Raw genomic sequence first — 7,167 nt, 5'->3', positions numbered from 1 at the left:
TTTAATATAGTACTTTTTAATATTTACTGTGTAAATGAGCGTGTGCTGCTTTTTCATTTGCATCTGAATGTGTAACGGCTTTGCAATTCTGTTATTCATTGTATAATGCAATTGCAGATGCTGGGATTATTCTCCGGCTGCATGACACAACTGGGGCTAAACTTTAGCTGTTAGACAGACGGTCTCACAATAGACTCGAATACCATAGTACTGAGAGCAGTGCATGGTCAGGTCAATGACTGCAAGGTCATAATGACTGTAGCACATGTACGTCTAAATGTTTGTTCCTGAATTTCTCCTAGATGGCTGGTTCAATCTTGATGAAAATGAAGCCTATAAACTATTTAATGGATCTAGATTCATAACATCTACTGTGATTTAGGAAAATATTTACTTTAAATAAAAAAGTGCCTTTTCTTTTCTACTTTATTTGCTTTTAGAAACTGTGGGATTATGGCTGGTTTACCCTGTAAAGTTGGATTTTTAACACTGTGCAAAATAATATTTAGTATTTATTTAGAAGTCATTAAGCTATTTAAGTGTATTTAAAGTGTATATATGTGTTTATAGGAAGATAATTTTTAAAGATCTATATAACAGTAGACATAAATATGAGCCATACCATGTACAGGATGGACATTTTGTCTTTTTTTTATAAGTTATATGTTACTATTGCATTTGCAATAGTTCAGAATAGTTAGTAAATCAATATGTTTTCTTTAAAATTCACAGCTGTAACTTTACTAAGTTTGCCAGGCGTGTCTATGTGTCTGCCTTTGACAATGGACAATAACATCCACAAGTTCATTCACTGTTAAAAAATAATAGCCACAGATTTAACATATAATTGGTTATAAAGAGCCATACACTGATGGCCATAGCTACTTAGTCTGTAACAGTAATCATTAAGAGCAATGTGGCTGTGAGTACATTATAAAAAAACATGCAAAGGTAAAGGACATGAGCGACAAGCAAATGCATCCCATTAAACAAAACTGAGATACATATTTATAGAAATATTTATAGAAATAGGACGATGAGAAATGAGGAAGCATAAGCCAGTGCATGGTAGAGTCAGTAGGAGAAAGGAGAGTAAAGCAGCGTTCTTCATTCTCGTGGTGAAGGAATAGCAGATTAGTTGACTCACACAGTTTTCTGGGGCAGTGCTTCAGGACAAAGCCGAGATAGAAACACAACACACGGAGGCCAAAAGTCAGCCGTGCACAAAGATCACAGCAACCTACATTTTTATCCAGATCTTTTGATAGTGAGCAGGATGGGAAAATAAGTGGGCAAGAGCATTTTGTGTAAACACACACACAAGTAACCAATTATCCTTTCATTCATTGCTCTCCTAGTAGTCATATTATTTATAAGACCTGATCATTGTCTGTTGGGAAACAATGATCCTTTTATGTACATTTACTAAAATATGTCATGCTTATTTGCAGTATTGAAACTACTGAATGTCACATAAGTCTATCATACGGTGCCATTTCCACCAAGTCTGACAACATTCTGAATTAATGTTTTCAGTGTTTCTCTGCATTTTGTTCGTGGCTTTGATGTAAATATCTTTCTCTGCTGATAAGCACCTCGAGGCAAGACGCAGAAGCATCCAAATGACTGTGATGTGGATGATGACAAAGGCAGGGAAAAATGGAGAGAGGCAGAAGCATACGGACAGGCAAATAATGGATAAAAAGTAATAATAGGGCAGGCAAAAGGCCAAAAAGAGCCCAAAACCAGATACCATAAGTCAGTAATTAAAGCCCACGTGCAGTGGTTGATAGCTCAGCCACCTGGAAGGAAGAGATTTTTTTTCCTAGAAAACATCATTAAAGAATAGCCTAAGACATATGACAGTTTATAAAACACCCCCTTTACTTTTTGCAACCTTAGGTCACCCACAGGTCATGCAGTCACCTTACATTTTACACTAAATTTAATCTGTTTTTGTTCGCTCTTGAGTCCATCCTGTTGTGACATGAGGCTGGAGTCCTTCCTTTACTTTCAGCAGGGGGCAGCAAATTCCAAAATACCATGACTGAAGAAGGTTGTGCCCCATGAAAATGAAAGTGAAAATGTGTGTTTTTGTGCTAATGCTTCTGCAGCCGACTACATGTTATGATTGACTTTGTGTGCGTGCTTCTAAACATGCGCAATATATTGTCTTCTCAGAAATACATGCATGTGTGCATCTCTTTGCCATTATAGCCAATGTTGCGCTTTATATCCTCACCATGCCTTATATGGCATCATGTAATAACAGGCATATTTCATTCTTGCACCTTCTCTCTCCCAAAAAAGCAGATAAAATACTTTGTAGCTCAACAACACATCTGTATTTTAAATGTGTGTATGCATGTGAGACATTTTCTGCATGCACCTGAGAGTTAGAATCATGACTTCTTGGGGTTTCCCATACACATAAAGCAAGCGAGCCTGAGTGTGCTAGATGGAAAGTGGGTAACCAGCAGAGGGATGAACATGCTGAAAAAGTCAAAAAGCGAGAGATGGAGAGATGGATCACGTAGGGAAATAGAGATGGGACGAGATCACGAAAGAGAGTAATCTACTGCGTAATGAAAAAATGTGACACGGTAAATATGGTTTCTGTACTTGGTGAGGGGTGAGGATAGAGAGGCTGGACAGAAAACTCTGAGGTCAGAAAAGGTTACATTGTTCATCTTCCTCTGTATTAAAGAGCCATACACTGCTCCATATACCAACTGATGACAATATCTGTTTCCATTGTTGTGGGTTTCACACACAAAGCAAAGGAGCTGACCATTTCTGAAGAATGTATTCTGTAAATAAGCTAATAAACACTGACTTATGTCTTTTATTCTGTATTAAAACAAACGACATACTGAAAAGAATAATGGATTGCATTTATATAGTGCTTTTCGAGACCCTCAAAGCGCTTTACAATTCCACTATTCATTCACTCTCATATTCACACACTGGTGGAGGCAGCTACAGTTGTAGCCACAGCTGCCCTGGGGCAGACTGACAGAGGCGAGGCTGCCATATCGCGCCATCGGCCCCTCTGGCCATCACCAGTAGGCGGTAGGTGAAGTGTCTTGCCCAAGGACACAACGACCGAGCTGGGCTCGAACCGGCAACCTTCCGATTACAAGACGAACTGCAAACTCTTAAGCCACGAATGCCCGATAATAAGTTGTTAATAAATCAAAGAAAGCATTTCTTTATATGTATTTGTTTGTTTTATCTCATTGTGTGTCAGGTTTCCAGCACTTGCTAGACAGTCGATGCCATCGATTTCATGGGTGATGATCAAATCATTCAAATAGTCAGTCAGTCAATATATCACTATACATTTGGACCAGGTCACTAAAGAATTAGAACTATGTCCATTTCTGTGCCAGAAAACCATAAACACTACTACATGTTCAAATACACAGAAATACACTAAACCTACATGTGAACTTTGAAGTGCTCTGAAATAATGAAATGAATTTAAGTTAAATTGTGCATTGATTTCTACTGTAGTGCATTTATTCCTTCTCTGGGTGATCTATTAATTTCTACTCAGAGTCAGGGAAAGGCTATTGCACCGGATGGGGAGTTTGACCCATATGCCAACATTTATTCTGTATACCATTATTTGTGTCAGGAGTTAAGTGTGTACTGTGTAGTTAAGAGGATGAGGGGACTGAGAAAGAGAGAGACGTGGAGAAATAAATTACATGGGTAAGGATGTCAATGAGATCTGCCTTGGCACCTTCTTTGAGTTGTCATGGGTCAAAGGAGAAGATGTCTGAAGATGCTCCAAGCATCTTTCTTTCTCGGTCCCACCATCCCTTTCCTCTTCAGTAAGCAGCAAACAGAGTGTAGCCTAAAATTCTCAGCATTATCATCTTTGATGCAATAGTGTTTATTATCCAAGGGGGTGATCCATTAACAAGGATTGGCAGTACCCCATTTTTTGCTATTATTCATTTATTTTAGATAGATTTTCACGCTATTAGCTAAAATGTGGAAAACACCCGGCAATAATCTCTAATCAGCTGTTTTGTCACAATCATTATTTTACACTCTGATATGAATGACTTTTACAAAAGCTGAGCTGTAATCCTACCTGTGTGCAGCTAACAAGGATGAACAACCGTGAAATGAGCAAGTGGCTGCTGTAAAAGGTCAAACTCTGTGATGTGTGAATAAAAGGAAGGATCAGAGACTGGTCTAAAGCTTGGGGCAAAGTGTTGTTTTTTCACGCCTGCTTGACATCTACATACAGTAAATTAAATTTTATTTGCCACTGAAAGCTTTTCATAGTCCATCTACAAATTAGTTTCATGTGAGGGGGATCTCCTTGCTATGTGTTGTTTTTGTTTTTCATGTTTTACTTTGTAAGCCACTAAAAAATACCATATAAAAGCAGTATTATGTGGCATAAGTGCAAATGCACATGTGAATATGAACTAAATCATTTGTGTCTGCTTAGTAGACTCAATGAGTGGTGTATGCCCATTGGGTAAGCACTGGTTTATGCAGTAATAGCTTTTGGCAGCTGTGTAATTTCTGTTTATTTGTCTCTGACCTTGGAAAATTATTTTTTTGCAGTGCAGGTGTCATTGGTAAAATCCACACATACACACAGAGAAAACAATGTTAAATAAGTGCTGTTTGTACACAGCTACACCATTTCACACACCAAACATATAATCCACACATGCATATTCCCCAGTACACAGGTTACACATACGTGTACAATGTGATGGTAACTCATCATTCAGGAACCATCCTTTGACATTGTTTCCAATTTCACTTCAAAATGGTAAATGGCCTGTATTTATATAGCGCTTTACTAGTCCCTAAGGACCCCAAAGCGCCTTACACAACCAGTCATCCACCCATTCACACACACATTCACACACTCGTGATGGCAAGGTACATTGTAGCCACAGCCACCCTGGGGCGCACTGACAGAGGCGAGGCTGCCGGACACTGGCGCCACCGGGCCCTCTGACCATCACCAGTAGGCAACGGGTGAAGTGTCTTGCCCAAGGACACAACGACCGAGACTGTCCAAGCCAGGGCTCGAACCGGCAACCTTCTGATTACAAGGCGAACTCCCAACTCTTGAGCCACGAACGTCCATCCTTTGACATGGTTTCCAATTTCACTTCAAGTATAATGTGGTTGTCTGGTTGTCTCACTAGTTAGGTGGGGGCAGCAGCTCTGCGTTATATTGAAATATTAGATAATGATGACTTCCTAAGGAAAGTGAGTGAAACAGAGTAAATGGCCACATGTCCGAGAGTAGTTTCTGAGTAATCATGAACCAAAATTAATAATACTTTAATTGGCATTTGTTACTTAGTCAGTGGTTAAATTACGTGCCCAAAATTAAGTGAAATTGCCTTTCAATAACCTTTATTGTATTCATTTTAAAGAAGCGGGCCTTTTAATGCTGGTGTTGTCAATTTCCAAATATAGGCTGACATTTCAGCATTTTGATAATCCATGCAGATGTATTTAATGATGTCCATGTATTACGTTGTCTTTTTAGATTCCATTATTAAGCATTATGCAAATAATAAAATGTAGATGTATCTGTAGCATTTAAGTAGCATACACATAATGGATGAAAAAATATAACTAGCAATATATATAACACATGAAACAATATGCAAATGATGTAACAAGAATGTAACATCACATTCACAGGGAAATTATTAAATAACTGTAATATATATGATGAAGAAATGGGAGTGAGACAAAACATTTTTAGAAAAATCCAATTTATTGAAAACAGCGCTTAAACTGAAACAGGTGTTTTATAGCTGAAAAAACATGTCATGCCAGTAACGTTGGAAACCATCAGGACCATCAAGGTTACGTTTTTTTCTCATCCGAGAATAAAATTTTGTTTTGTTTTTGAAGCCATTCAGTCTCAGATGCCATCTGATGGTTATGGGGCAGCAGTCGGCACCAGTAACGGCCTTAATTTGGCTTGAGGGTGGTCCAATGTCTGGATGGACAGCCAATTGGATCCTCTGGTGCAGTGCTGGTGAAATTTTTTGGGGTCTTCCACTTGACTTTTTTTTTTCAACAACCCTGGAGATCATTTAAGAAATTCCAAATGGCTGCCTTACAGCATCTCTCCTCAGTACGAGAGACCCTGCTTATGTAGTTCAACAACCTGACCACGTTCAAAAAGGGAACTTTTTTTGCCTTTGCCATCAGAACGTCACGACAGTGTGACTACCTGACAGAAAATGTCAATGAATCCACATTTTTGCACATATTTGGCCTTTTAAAGGCATGTGGTCCTAAACTTTTGATCAATTGCATGCTCAAAAAATGTTTTGTCTCACTCCGATTTCTTCTTGTTGCATGTTGAAGATCTACTTGGAACCTTGTTAAGATCCAAACATGCAAAATATGATTTTTCAAGTGGTCTTAAACATTTGATCAGGACTGTATATATACATTCATATGTTACAATCATTCTAGTAATGATTCACTGTGTGACATACTTTGATACTAATAACTGTTTTAAGTAAAGAATGTATATAATTCTTACACCACTGTAGAGAACTGTCTAGTTCTGCTTCTCCTTCATTTCCCTCATGAGACTTTTTTGTCACAGATCAAAACAATCAATTCTGTCTTGCTTGTTTTACCACCTGTCAGTGTTTAAATGGCATCTATGTGGGTGTCAGATGTGATCAATGGTGACAAAAGAAAGCTATTACGTTCCCAAAAATAAAAAAGGTACATCTGTGTTGATGTACCGTAAACACAATTGCACTTATACATTCACAGTGTCACACCTGTATGTGTATCAAATGTATATGTTTTACTTGGTGCACACAACATGCATATCTACACAATCCATGCACCACATTCACTATTCTGACTAACTTCTATTATAAGCTAAGGTGAGCGAGTCCTAGGCTTTCCCTGCACTGATTCTCTGTATGCAATAATGTCTTAACAGGAAACGGATTAAAATCAGAAGTTTTGTATTCTATGACCATTTGTTATTTTTACATCAAGGTGCATATGGTACCAATTAGAAATTAAGCATAGCACATAATTATTATTACATCATTAGTTAATATTTAAACAACAATTATTACACAGATCATGCATTTATACTAATAAAAAACAGATAAAGATATAGTTGGGTCT

Source organism: Neolamprologus multifasciatus, chromosome 5 (assembly GCF_963576455.1).
Source record: "Neolamprologus multifasciatus chromosome 5, fNeoMul1.2, whole genome shotgun sequence".
Lineage (NCBI taxonomy): Eukaryota > Metazoa > Chordata > Actinopteri > Cichliformes > Cichlidae > Neolamprologus > Neolamprologus multifasciatus.
This window is presented reverse-complemented; position numbering follows the sequence as displayed.